The sequence below is a fragment of the Hyaena hyaena genome, unplaced genomic scaffold (assembly GCF_003009895.1).
Source record: "Hyaena hyaena isolate Hyena2069 unplaced genomic scaffold, ASM300989v1 scaffold_142, whole genome shotgun sequence".
Classification (NCBI taxonomy): Eukaryota; Metazoa; Chordata; class Mammalia; order Carnivora; family Hyaenidae; genus Hyaena; species Hyaena hyaena.
Genome location: NW_024080774.1, coordinates 1,233,050 through 1,247,900, shown reverse-complemented (window position 1 = coordinate 1,247,900; position 14,851 = coordinate 1,233,050).

The window sequence follows — 14,851 nt, the reverse complement described above, 5'->3', positions numbered from 1 at the left end:
GCCTTTAACTGTGGCTCAGGACTGAGGATAAATTATTCTAGTGTAAAGCAAGGGAGTGAATAGGCTGGCTTCAGTCCATTACTCAACCAACAAATTGATGATGACTTTCACATTGGCCCTTCTCAAAGCTGGAGGACTAGATTTTGCTTCATTCACTATAGGAAGGTAGCAGATTTCAAAATATGTTACATATATTGACAGATGGTGGTATTTATGCTGGCAAATTTTTCCAGTATTTAAGTAATCTCTGCCCCCAATGTGCCACTCAAAGTCACCACCCTGAGATCAGAAGTCCCACTAAGCCAGCCTGGCACCCCTATAAAACACTCTGGGGGCACCTGGGTGGCTCACTCGGTTGAGCACCCATCTCTTGACTTTGGCTCGGGTCATGATCTCATGGTTCTTGAGTTCGAATCCTGCATCAGGCTCTGTGCTGACAGTGGGGAGCCTGCTTGGGATGGACTTTTCTCCCCTCTTTCTCTCGCTGTCTCTCTCTCACTCTCTCCCCGCCCATCACCTGCTCATGCTCTCTTTCTCAAAATAAATAAAAATAAAGTTATAAATAAATAAATAAAATACTCTTTGAAATCCATAAACTTTATAACCTTTTAAATACTTAAAAACATATTTCCTGTGAATATGTAAAGGACCCTGGTCACTGTGTTGTTTTAGTTTTGTTGATCAGATTTTAGTCTTAGAAAAAGATCAAAAGACAATGTAATGTTTTAAAGCCAATTTCATTCACCAGCCTTTGAAATAATGACCACATAACTCTTGTTTAATATTTATAATTCATGGGATTCAGGCATCTCATGGTTTTCTTTAAGAGCCAAATGTCTATCAACCGATGAATGCATAAAGAAGATGTGGTTTATGTATACAAGGGAATAGTACTTGGCAATGAGAAGGAATGAAATCATGCCTTTTGCAACAGTGTGGATGGAACTGGAAGGTGTTATGCTGAGTGAAATAAGTCAGGCAGAGAAGGACAGATCTCAGGTGTTCACTCCTATGTGGAGCTTGAGAAACTTAACAGAAGGCCATGGGGGAGGGGAAGGGGGTAAAGTTACAAACAGAGAGGGAGGGAGGCAAACCACAAGAGACTCTTAGGTACAGAGAACACACTGAGGGTTGAAGGTGGGGGTGGGGGTGGGGGTGGGGGGAGGGGGAAATGGGCTTTGAGGAGGACACTTGATGGGATGAGCACTGGAGGTCATATTTAATGGATGAATCACGGGAATTTACCCCCGAAACCAAGAGCACACTGCACACATTGTATGTTAGCCAACCTGACACTAAATTTTATTTTAAGAATAATAATCAAATAATAAAAATAATAAAATAAATAAATTTGGCTTCAAGTTAAAAAAAAAGTCAGGGTGGAAAACATTCCATAACCACCCAGCATCAGGACATTCTTCAGCAAGAACTGAAAGTGGTCTCTCTCAGGTTGAATAAAGGCAACGAGCAGCATAGGAAGAGTCTGGAAGAAGTGAGGGCTTCCGATAATCCAGGGAGGGCACGCATGGCATTTTATCAGCAGGAGAAACGCACTGGGCTGGTAAGTGCCGAGAGAGCGAGCGGTATCAGACAGGCCATCCGTGAGAGCTCGCATCAGGGAGACCCATTCCCAGCCATCGTATCTGGAGTGGAGACAGAGTGAGGTTCTGGAGCGCATCGCATCTCACTGCTGGGGAGGCAGAGCTGGTGCCAGGGGCCACGCCGATGGGCGGGGCTGCGATATAGGGTAATGTCGGGCTTGACTCCTTCATCTTAGGCTCCATTCCAAGTACCTTTGTGGGTTAATATACTTAATCGTCACTATTCATCTGTCAGATGATGTTGTGATGGTCCTGTTACAGATGAGGAAATAGTTACAGAGAACCGGACGTAAACATGTTGCTTTATGCTTAGATTTATGTAGTGACCTCTTGGTTAAAAAAATAAGTAAAAGAGGGCACCTAGCTGGCTCAATCATTAGGGCATGTGACTCTTGATCTCAGGGTTGGAAGTTTGAGCCCCGTGTTGAGTGTAGAGAATACTTAAAAATAAGATCTTTAAAAAAATAAAATCAGTAATTGGATAGATTTTTATGATCTCTGTATATGACTACACATGCTATCTACTGCACAACTCTGGGGGCCACATTCACACACTACAGTGGGAAGACTGCTTCCTAAATCTAAATTTGTGCAGTGCACAACCCCTACCACTGTATGCAGCATTATTGGCTACATTGTGACATTGTATAATTAGATGGATATAGAAGTCCACGACCGCGCTTTTTAGCTTGATTTGCCCAGCAAGAAACTCAGAAGGACTGTGTGTAAATTAAAGCCATATGTCGAATCCATGAGCTAGCATACAGACTCAAGATCTTTGCAGGGTGAAAGAAGCAAACTGTGCCAATGGTGAAAATACGGTTCCAATTTATGGTGGATTTATTACACTGATACAAATGGGCACTTGGTTCTGTGTTTGTCTGTGTATCATTATCCAGCCATGTCATCCTTGGTTTTGCTACCGGTGTGTGCAGCTCACTCCACTGTCCAGGCACATAGAACGATGGTGCTTCTGGCCAGGCTTGGAAAGATATATTAAGTAGTTGGAGGAGAGGGGAAATGAGGTGGCTTTGGGCGAGTGTAAAACAAAACAAAAGAAAGAAAGAAACAGAAATGAATGTTTACATCGACTGTATCTTCATCATGATACACATCTACTAACCTTTCCTGAGTGGGTTTTAAGAAGGCAAATCTCACTTTGTTGAATAACATCTTATATCACAGGGAAACTCAGTAACCGTTCTGCAAGTTCAGTTCTTTTGAGTTAACAACAACAAACCCTACATTTTAATGCCCTTCCTCCTAAAAAACATTTGGTCCTGTTTAATTGTATGTTTACAATTTTGGACAATACATTTAAAGTAAAAGAGTAGTTGGGACACTAAGGTTTATTTACATCCTGCTATTAGCCTTTGAATGCAAGGTCAAAATGCATCTTTTGACCTTTTATCATTTGAATTAAGTGTGCCCTTTTTTCCCCACCCTAGTAATGTTTAAGTGAATTCTAGCGCTAAAAAAAAATTATACAGTGCTATTCTTTCCCATGGCAATTTAAAGGGCATTGTGTGTTAGGGAAATACTGAAAAATGTATTGTGTAATTTCCATTATGGCAAGGCAGTGTTAAAGATCTCAAAGCTATAAATGGCTCTTCTCGTGCACAATTGTTTACATTCAACAATGATGACAATTAGAATCACCAAGCAACAAATGAGGCAGCGAGTTGTAGGTTACACTGGGAGGAAGCGGGTGGGAGGCCAGGCAGAGATGGCCGTGCAGTATGGGAGTTTAATCATCCCACTTGTGTTTGGGGTGCTGCGCTCTCTCAAGATGATGAAGTAGAGGTTGGGGATCCAATGTGGCATTGGTCGTAGTGTGGCAATTACCCAGTAAGACTCCATCTGCAATGATCTTAGATAATGCACAGGAAAGCGCTTGATTAATGCTTCTGTCCAAACAACTATTTAGCTCCAGGACAGACAGAAAAGCCAGAATTTAAGAGCCTCACCCTCACTGTCTTGCGTGTCTAAAACTTGTAGGCACGGGGTGTCAGCTCATCACTTACCGTGCTTTAAAAATACGTATTTCTCTGCAGAAGAGGGTCTCTGGGCTCCTCTGCTGCTCACAAGTTTTCGAGAAATAAAAGAAACCCCCCCTGCCGAGGCGGACATTCATTCTCAGAAATGACAGGGCTCTTGGATTATCTTCTGATGAGATCTGGCCATGAGGAGTGTCCCTAGCAGCTACACGGCATGTTGCCCTTTCCAGAAATTAATGGCAGTGACGAGACTGTTTTTACTGCAGCCCAGGCAGCCACGTAAATGCGCACTCTGTGAAAACCGGCGATAATTAGCATCGCCCATCCATTGTGAAACCTGTAATGGCACGGATCTAGCCTAGCCTCTTGTGTGTTGTGTTGTTTGTCCGGACTGACCCCCTTTGCAATATGACCTCAGAAAACTGCATGCTATGGAAGGAAAAAGATATGACCCAGCCAATTCATATTAGCCCAGATCACTAATTTTGAGGACTAACTATCAACATAAAATAATTCAGTCTTTATAACACGAGTGATTCTAGTGCCTGAGAAGGCAGGATGGTGAAGACAGTGGTAGTTTTAAGGCATTGTGGTGATTAACCATGATTATTTTCTATAACACATTTTAATTATCCTATTAAGAGACCATTACCCAATTAGAAAGTGTTTTCAGAAGTACCATATTAAGACCTGTTTTGCTATCTCTTTCCTACTGTTTTAATTGTAGTGTGTAAGGACAAACACAAACTGAAATAGTACTCTAAACTGTTTCCGATTTGGTCGATGAATATTTTCCTCAACCATAAAGTATAGATTTGCCAGTGGAGGGAGGTGATCTCATTGCCCTAGATTTTCCTTTATCTATCTTGGCAGAGAAATGGAGAGTTTTTTCCAGCACGAACTCAGTTTTCTGACTACTTTGTGGCTCATTTTAGCTGCCAATGTCTTAAGTATTATGAAGCAAGATCTCTTCATCAAACACTAAAATATGACTTGTAGAGTGGACTCTGTGCCTTTTGCGTTTTTACATAAAATGTGATTTTAGTGAAGATCGTTTATTTGTAATTTTCATGGGATTGCATGGCGTTTATGCTGAAAAGAACATGTTTTCAATCTGCCCATTGAAGCCTCGGCAATTTGGAACGATAGCTTGGAATACAATAGCGTAATCGTGTTTCATGAGGGACACACAGATGAAATTTTAAATTTTAAAATTCAGTCTCCTCTCTGCGCTTCCAAATGGAAAACAAGATAGAGTACATTGCAATTGCTAAGCATAATTAAAAAAAAAAAAACACACACACACAGTGTATTGTGCGAAAATTCGAACGAAAAGTAGCAAGACTAGAATATGGAACCTTCCATGACCTCATCTTCAAAAATTATCACCATTGTGTCAATTTTCAAACATAATTGTGTTACGGTATTTTAAAATTTGGCATCTTCATGGGGCGCCTGGGTGGCTCGGTCGGTTGAACATCCGAGTTCAGCTCAGGTCATGATCTCTCAGTTTATGAGTTTGAGCCCTGCTTCGGATTCTGTGTCTCCCTCTCTCTCTGCCCCCCCCCCCCCCCCCCCCGGCCACTCGTGCTCTGTCTCTCTCTCTCTCAAAATAAATATACATTAACTTTTTTTAATTTGGCATCTTCCTCCATAAGCAGAGCATAAACATTTTAATGCTTCAAGATCTACTGCATAAATCGCTGCGATGATATTTGTGTCCAGAGTGTGTGTATTTTCATATGCCTCTTTTGTATGATCCAAAGACTTCTACATTGGAAAAACTCTTCATAGATCAGGGTTCTAAATCCTTCAAAGAAGCACACATGTTTGGCCCCTCTCCTTATCTGGGGCACCCAGAAGGTGAAGATCGCTGGAGAGACCACAGCAGCTCAGCTACCATTCAGAGTGATCCAGATTGCGGAGTAAAAATGGCCGTATTACAAGTAATGTTTCCATAAGAATCTTAATGGTCTGGGGCGCCTGGGTGTGCTCAGTCAGTTAAGTGTCCCACTCTTGATATTGCTTCAGATCATGATCTCACAATTTAGTTGTTCAAACAACAGTGCAGAGCCTGCTGGGGATTCTCTCTCTCTCCCCCTCTCTCTCTGCCCTTCCCCCATTCACATTACTTCTCTGTCTCTCTCTTTCTGTCTTCTCTCAAAACAAATAACCTTTAAAAAAAGAATCATAGGGGCGCCTGGGTGGCTTAGTCGGTTAAGCGTCCAACTTTCGCTTAGGTCATGATCTCGCGGTCCGTGGGTTCGAGCCCCGCGTCGGGCCCTGTGCTGACTGCCAGCTCAGAGCCTGGAGCCTGTTTCAGTCTGTGACTCCCTCTCTCTGACCCTCCCCTGTTCACGCTGTCTCTCTCTCTCTCCTAGAAATAAATAAAAAAAAAAACATAAAAAAAAAAAATTAAAAAAAAAAGTGAGGAAAAAAAAAAAAGAATCATAATGGGGCGCCTGGGTGGCTCAGTTGGTTGACTGTCCGACTTCGGCTCAGGTCATGATCTCACGGTTAGTGGGTTTGAGCCCCACGTCGGGCTCTGTGCTGACAGCTCAGAGCCTGGAGCCTGTTTCAGATTCTGTATCTCCCTCTCTCTCTCTGACCCTCTCCTGCTCATGCTGTCTCTCTCTCTGTGTCAGAAATAAATAAAAAACATTTAAAAAAGAGTCATAATGGCCTAAATTTATATATTCAACACATTTAATTTCTCATTAAATGACTGTTTTTGTGTTATTTAGATCTACTTACCCCTTTAGTAGACAACTTCTTACCTTTCCTTAGGCCACTTTGAAGTAAACTGAATATCTCATGAGAAATTCTGTAATAACAGATTCCAAACATATTATGGGTCCCAAATTCCAGGTGATATATTGGTATATTTGGAAAGTTAAATTTTTAGCAGTAAAAAGTTCAAAATGCGAACTTAACTAGCTCTAGGAATAAAAATACCAGAGCCACAAAACAAAAATTATTATTATTTTTTTTTGCAGATAACAGATTCAAGATCGTTTTGACTCCTGTTTCAGATACTAACAGGAATAGGGCCTTGGACTAATTAAAATCCTTCCGTACGATATACAACAGAATTCAGCTTCCAGTTATCTGAGAGATCACATCCTTGGGGTTTGGCAATGATAATTAAACTTTAGTCATAGAATTAAAACTTTAAAACAGGGTTTAACAATGTGTATGTGTTTGCTCTATCCCTGCAATCACATTGGCTAATTATTTTCTTATTGTCTGAGCTGTTTTTGCATTTTGGGGAAATAAAGACATGAAACAGTTTTCCTAAGGCTTTATGTTCTGAAGAAGGTGTACATTTTCCAAGCGCAACGTGGAATCAATCTGAGTTAGTGTGCTGTGCTGATGCTCGCACCCAGAACTAAGCGATTCACTTTCTGAACTACCAGACAAATCACAGAAGGACTCAACTTTATATAGACTCTTAATGCCAAAACTGTAGTTTTGGGTGACTTAAAAAAAGTAAAATTTCAAAAAAGAAATAAATTTCTCAGGTATATATGATGCAGTTAATGTGTATGAACGTTAAATGCATTTGAATAGGTGGTTCAGACCAGACCTGTACTTGCATGGGGTTATATTTGTTATTGTTAGTTTCTTGGTTTTTAGGCAGTTTGGTAATGATCTGGGGTCATCAGTTCATTCATGCTAGTGCTTCATACCATATAAGTCCATGTAGTAGAAAACCACAGTTGTAGACCTTCAAAGAAGTGTAACACGCTGGCCCAGGCTTTGGCTCCTGGAAATGGTTGTGTATTAGTTAGCTGTGTCCACAGTAATGCTGTGTAACAACCCCTAACTCAGTGGCATAAAAATTTGCATTTATTACTATGCTCACTTGTCTGTACTTTAACTGGTGTGGTTGTGCTCCTTGTATTATATTCAGGACCCAGGGGTAGAGGACAGAAGCCCAAAAAAGGTAAGGAGAAGTCCAAGCTACTCTTCAGATGTAAGCCTGTCATGGTCATTCTGTCCACATTTCTTTGGCCAAAGCATGTGACAGGGAAGTCTGTGCATCCCATAGATGTTGAGGGGACTGTGTTAGGTAGTCTTCATTGCTGTGTAATGAATCACCACCAAATTAGCAGCATAAACTAACACCCATTTCTTATCTGACAGTTCCATATGCTGCAGTCCAGCACAAGTTGGCCGGCTTGTCTGCCGTAGGTCTCACCAGACTGAAATCACGGTGTCAGCTAGGATTGACTACAATTCTCACCTGGGTCTTGCAGTCCTCTTCCAGTCTCAATGGTTATTCACAGAATTAACTTCCTTCTCACACTTGCTGCATAGACTTCTCCGTGTTTAAAACCAGCAACAGCAGGTGAAGTCCTCTGCCATTTTGTTCTAATCAGCCCTTCAGTGGATTGGATGCGGTCCACCCACACTGGGGAGAGCAATCTCTTTCCTCAGTCCACTAATTCAGATGCTAATCTCAATCAGAAACACCTGCATAGACACACTCAGAACATGACGTTTAGCTAAGCATATGGGCACCACATAGCCCAGTCAAGTTGACACGTAAAATTAACCATCACAGAGCATGCCAGGTTCATGAGCATTGTTGAAACACACAGGAGAGATGGGACTGGAGGAAGACAGGGACCATGGTGTGGAATGTCTCAGTGGAGCTCTTCACTTGTATTCTAAACATTTGGGACACCTTTGGAGGATTTGAAGCAGCAGAGGGCTGATCACATTTGAAAGATCATTCTTAGCACATTGCAGAGAAGAACAGAGCGGTGTGTTGGGGGGTGGGCTGGGGTGGTGAGGGCTCACTATGTAGATGGCCATTTCTGTAGTGTAACTAAGAGATGATGGTGGTCTGGCCTTGGGTGTAGCACTGTAGAATGTGAAAGACCGATAAATACAAGAGTTCTTTAGAAGGTGACGTGGACAGGAGTTCGTAGTTGACCAGATGTAGAAGATGAGGCAAAAGAAAGGATGTTCCCTAGTAGGGCACCCAGGACCGTTGTAAAGATCTTGCTTATATTCCGGGGCCAGGATTCCCAGTTATAGCCTATGATCTCCATGGTGTCTGTGAGTCCTCTATAGAAATTTTTATCTCGTGTTACCATTTTACTATTATACGAAAAGCAAACAAACAAAATTACCTAACCTTCTGGGTGATATGGGCAGCTGCCTCATATCTGAGTACTGCCATGTTATTTCAGAGTCTCCTTTGGAATTTGCATGAACAGTTACATTGGCATTGTGTGGGGACCACGTTATTGCACAGTAAGCCGCTGGAGCAAAGGCTTGGCAGTAGTCCGCTAGCAACCATTTTGAGGGAGTGATGTCACCTCCCGACAGTGAATCCAGAAAACCCGTCCATCAGAGATTAATGTTAGGAGCAGGAAGGATTCTTACTTGCAGTGATATATACTAACATTATATTAAAAGATATTAGCTCTAGAACATGGCAGTAAGCCACAGAATGCATCTTGAAGGCTACGCAGCGAGAGGCAGAAGAGCCAGGAAGAATCCACACAGCAGTGACATGTAAGTTTTCCAGTGGGAATGTTTCTGCCCACTGCTTGGTGTCTGTGATACTAGACACGGGTTCTAGAAGCAAACCCATGTGCTCTTCCCAGCATATGCAACACTCCTGGTAAATCAAGGCTGCCTAAGAGTGCCCTGAATCCCTCCACATGTGTGTGATTGGTGGAACCAAGCCACTGGCTCTGACTCTTCAGGTCTGTCCTCAAAGGTGGCCCAGTCAGAGAGCCCTGCCCTGACCCAGCTGTGTTTCCTCTTCACTGGCACGAAGTCACCTTCACACCACTGGTCAGCACCTGGTTACCAGTGGTAGCTTGCAATCCCTCCTGTCCCCAGCTGCATTGCCAGTTCTCTGTGATCAAGGACTTCTGTGTCACGGTCACTGCTGATCGCCAATGCCAAGGACAGAGCAGAGCCTCCAAGGTAGTCAGCCTATCCAATAAATAAGTCCTAGTTAATATAAAATAAATCTAGGAGTGCCCAGCTAGCTTAGTAAAACATGCTACTCTTTTTTTGTTTTTGTTTTTGTTTGTTTGTTTTTTTTAAGAGAAAGAGAGGAAAGAGGAAATGGAGGAGCAGAGAGAGAGAGGGAGAAAGAATCACAAGCATGCTCCACACAGCACAGAACCTGACATGGGGCTTGAACCCATGAACCATGAGACAATGAGCCAAAACCACGAGTTGGATGCCCAGGAGCCCCTAGAGCATGCAACTCTTGATCTCAGGATTGTGAGTTCAAGTCCCATGTTGGGTGTAGAGATGACTTAAAAATAAAATCTTAAAAAAACCCAAATCAGGAGTTAGCAAAATAAAAGAGTGAGAGCAGGAATATGAATGTGCATGGAGGGTAGCTGGGACCCCCCATAATTATCTCTAAAGGAGGGCTTCTGTGGGAAAGAAGGATGTGGGGTTGTATCAGCATGGAACTGAGGGTCATTGAGAATAGATTCCGGTCTATTTCCCCTCCTCATACACGGATTGGTGTGGCCCTTGATGGGACCTCTCTTCTGGCTCAGAGATTACCAAAGAGAATATGATTAACAGTTATGGGTCTGTGATTACTAGACTACAGGGAAAGCACTGAGGAAGTGGACTTTGAGAGCTGCATGGAAGGAGTGAGATGAACGAGACACATGAAGAAGCACCCCAGAAGGCAAGGATAACACCTGTCTTAGGTTGGCTGATCTTTGGAAAGGCTCAAGATCCCATGGCTTCCCTCACCCACTGTGGAGGAAGCAGGTGGTGCACATGGGAAGCTGTTATGTTCCCAGACAGACTGAGGGCTGCCTGAGTACCTGGGGCATGGCATTCAGGGATGGGAAGGGAGGGGACCGAGGGGAAGTGGGCACACAGGAGCGAGTCGAATAAACAAGATGAACTTTGGGTTTTTCACCATTTGCCTGAGCCATGATTACTGCAGATATTGTTGGGATCCAGGGCTTTGAATACTGCAGGCAGTAGTTGTGATATAGGGCTCTAATAGGCGATGCCCAAATTAGATGTGACTGATACAATACTAAAGTTTATTTCTCTGTGCCCATGGAATGTGCACTGATATTTGGGCCCCTTCCTGTTAAGATTTTTGTCAGGTGCCTGTACTGGTTCCATTGTTCTTTTGCTATCCTCGGGGTGCTGCTTTCCAAAACAGTTCACTAACATGCGGTATTACAGTCTCTGGGAAAAAGGAAACCAGGAGAGTGGGAAGCATTCCCATTCTGTCTAGGACCTTACTGTGGAAGTTAGACAGTGCCTGGCTCTTATCTCTCATTGGCTAGAACGTAGTCACATGACCAAGCTGAGCTACAGAGGCGTCTGGGAAATGTAGTCTTTAGCAAGAAGCTACAGGCTCAGGTGATTCCATAATTATGGAAGAAGTCCAGAGTAGACATGGATGGCCCAGGGGCAGTTGAGACTTAAACCTCAACGTGTCCTCACTCTTGCTTACATGAGGTCATTTTACTCTCACACTGTTTCCATGAAGGAAGAAGCCTTTTGTCAATTTTTTTTTCTTCTTAATTTATGAGAAAAGGGAGCTTCACTGGAGGGAACTCATTTTCAGTGGGTGGATACAGCAGTGAAGGGATTGTAGGCAGAATGCGTGAGAGGAGCCAGGAAGGGAGGGTGAAATGTTATTCTACATTCTAGCGATTGCAAGCCCTTTCATGGTCTTGTGTATGTGTGTTTGAATGTGTGCATATGTGTTTGTGTGTCTGAATTCATGTGTGTGTATACATACCTGTGTGTGTCTAAATTTGTGAATATGTGTGCATGTCAGTGTTGAGTATCCATTTGTTTTTGTGTGGTTTTTTAATGTTTATGTATTTCTAGAGAGAGAGTGTGCAAGAGGGCAGCTGTGAGTTGGGGAGGGGGAGAGAGAGGGAGACAGAGAATCCCAAGCAGGCTCTACACTGTCAGCACAGAGCCCGGCATGGGGCTTAAACTCAGGAACCGTTAGTCTGTGACCTGAGCTGAAATCAAGAGTTGGATGCTTCACCGAACAAGCCACCCAGGCACCCCTTGAGTATGCATTTGTATGTGTTCATTGTGAGGCCTGGCATAAAGGTAGGGATGAAGAAGCAAGCCCTGAAAGGTTTTAAGAAAAGGGGCCAGAATGTTTCTCAGAAATCAAACGGTAGCAGCTGCCTCCGTGCTGCGTCTCTGGCACCTTCAGAGCCCCCACGGGTCAGGCGGGCGAAGGGGCAGTGGAGCGAAAAGTTCCAGGTTTTGTCCCCGTAGCAGGTCAGTCACTATGCCATGGTCTGGACAAGTGGTAATCGGCACTGTTTGACGGGAAAGGATAAAACACCTGCTTTTGCACAATATTGTGCAAAACACAGAAGTACTTCTTCGTGTCTCCACTAATTGTGCGTTTGTGCTTCAGAGAAGGAACGTAAAGAAGGGCTTGGAGTCTCTCTCCGAAGGTAGAGTGTTAGGTTCTTTTTAGAAGCGGCTCCTCTTTCGGCTGGGATGGAGGAGGAAAGGAGCCCGGACACAGGTGCTCAGCTGTGCTCCCTTCCTTCACCTCAGTGCCCCTCTCCGGCCCGCTCCCCTCTGCACCGAGCGTCTTCGCCAAAGCCCCACGTGTCATGGCGCAGGCTGAGGTAAGTCGCATCAGGATTGTAAATGAATGGGAGCCTTAGCAGATGCAGTGAACTGGTGACTGCCTTGACTGATAGGACATCGGCGCCAACCTGTATGTTTTTGAGGAGAGACGGCTGTTCCTCCTTCCTCTTTATTGACTCTGAGGTGCCACAGAGAACTCTCCGCAGTCAAGGAAACACTCCCAGGGTAGGGGGTGAGGAGGCTGTAAATCCCACGGATGACAGCCGGCACTAGATGGATTCCAGGGTAATGAGCCTCCCTAGAACTCCTTTTTAGAGCGACCCTTGCCCCTGAGCCCCTGCTTCTGGACTAGGTAATCCCTTTCTTGTCTCACCGCTCTGTCCCCCAGACATACACACCAGCAGCGTGGGATAGATAATGAATGCATCTACCGGCTGGTAAGAAATATGTCGTCTTGTGGAGCTGGTGGGGAGGGCAGCAGTGGGGTTGGGTTTCTTACCAGGAATTCTTCTCAGGGACGAGGCATCTGGCTGGAAGACCTCCAGCCAAGACACCGTGATGAGAGTCCCATCTCCGGGTGACATTGGAGCCACCATCTGGTGACTGGAGCCATGGAGACGAGCCAGGGAGATGGGGGGGGGGGGGGGGGGGGGGGGGGGGGGGGAGGTGGTAGTGAGTGGGACAGGGTGAAGCAGACGAGAACAGAGAGGTGGAGAACAGGAGAGCTCAATGTGAGGCAGAGCAAGAACGAGACACGAAGAGATGCCTTCTCTGCAAAAATATGTCTCCATGTCCAGATCTCCTGGTGGATGGCAATCCTTGGATTCCTTTCTATACGTTTCATGAGCTTTCCGTGAGCTCTGACAATAACGTTCAGTGCCTGGCAAACCGGAGTTCTCTCAAGAGGACATCTGATGGGGATATCAAAACACAAGAGCCACTTTAAATCAGAATTAACTAATACTTATTGCGTGTGTATCAGCCGCCAGGCAGTATTCTTAAAGCATTATGTGTACTGACTCTGCTATTTCTCAGAAAGCACGTGAGCTCTTTTACCCCCATTTCCCAGATGTGGACACTGAGACTTGAAAAGGGCAGCCCTTTGCCCCGAGCCTCCACACAAGGAAGGATCAGAAAGGCAACGTGCACTTGGTGGTGTGACTCAGAAGTCACACCCTTAGATTCTGCATGAGCCGCCTGTGTGAGAGGCTCTTGGGAGCGTTGTTGCATTGCATGTTACGCCGAAGGAAATGTGGTTTACCCATGGTCTGTTTTGTGCGTTGGTCCATTTACTGTGGGAAAATCTGAGTTGTCCTGGAAGAGCCATTAGACTGGCATTTCATGAACACGATCAAGGGTGCCGGGCCAGGGCTTTGCAGAGATTGGGCTGATGGCCGCTCTTGGCCAGTGTTGAGACAGAGGGCAGCTGCACAGGGAGAAAATAAGAATTACAGGGACGATAAAGAGCTACAGTGCTGCAGCTATGTGACGGGCAGTGATGTGTGAGTAACCAGGAAGACTATTGCCCCCACTGCGGCCCAGCGTGCAGGGCGAGGGGTGAGGCGGGAGTGCCAGGGGCGGGCTCCTCACGGGCGATCCTACGGCACCCACATCTCCCAGATCCCACTCCGGACAAGCCCTCCTGCTCCCTATCACTATCTCACACTGTTGCACAGAACGTGGACTTGCACACTACCAAACCAGTTTCTGTTTTTATAAAGTTTTCTTTATTTTGAGAGGGACAGCATGAGTAGGGGAGGGGCGAGAGAGAGAGAGGGAAAGAGAGAATCCCAAGCAGGCTCTGCACAGCCGGCACAGAGCTCATTGCAGGACTCGAACTCATGAACCGTGAGATCATGACCTGAGCTGAAAGCAAGAGTCGGATGCTTAAGTGGTTGAGCCACGCAGGCGCCCCACAAAACTGCCTTAAAAAGTCCTCGGTCACTGGGGGCATCTGGCTGGATCAGTCAGGGGAGCACGCAGCTGTTGATCTCAGGGTTGTGAGTTCAAGCCCCATGTTGGGTGGAGAGATTACTAAAACAAATGAACGAAAGAGCAAATGAACTAAGTAAAAGTCTTTGGTCGCTGGCTGTGTGACTGTGCACTCAAACCGTCTCCTGTAGGTTTGGCGTGCAGACCCATCACCGTGGAGAGTTATAGTGTGGTGTGATTCACGCACTCACACACACACACACACACACACACTCACGAGTCTACGAGTTTGCAGTATGTATAACCCAGCAGCCCTGGCCGCCCTCTGGTAGACTTTGCACCCTCTCTGCAGGACCTGCCCCCTTCCCCACGGCTGGTTCTGGCATGCGGTCCCTGTTCAAGGGCTCTGGTCTCCAGCCATGGGCCCCTTCCCCCACCCTGCTCTGGACTCCAGAGGTCAGATGCTATTGAAGATACACCGGCCATGCTGAGGTCTCAAGCTCTCTAGTCTACTCACCGCCGTTTCTCTTGGCCCCTGAGCCTTCTGAAGGTTGATTCTGGTAAATTCAGCCTCTTTTCCTTTCCACCAGATCCCCCTCCCCCACCCCGCCCTTGAGATCCCCTTCAGGCACTTCCTGGGTGCACTGACTCTGCACCCAGGAAAACCTGGTTTTCCATCACTTCTCCCTTATCCGGGCCCCTGCTCCCTTGCTATTCAGGGAGGGATTCCCA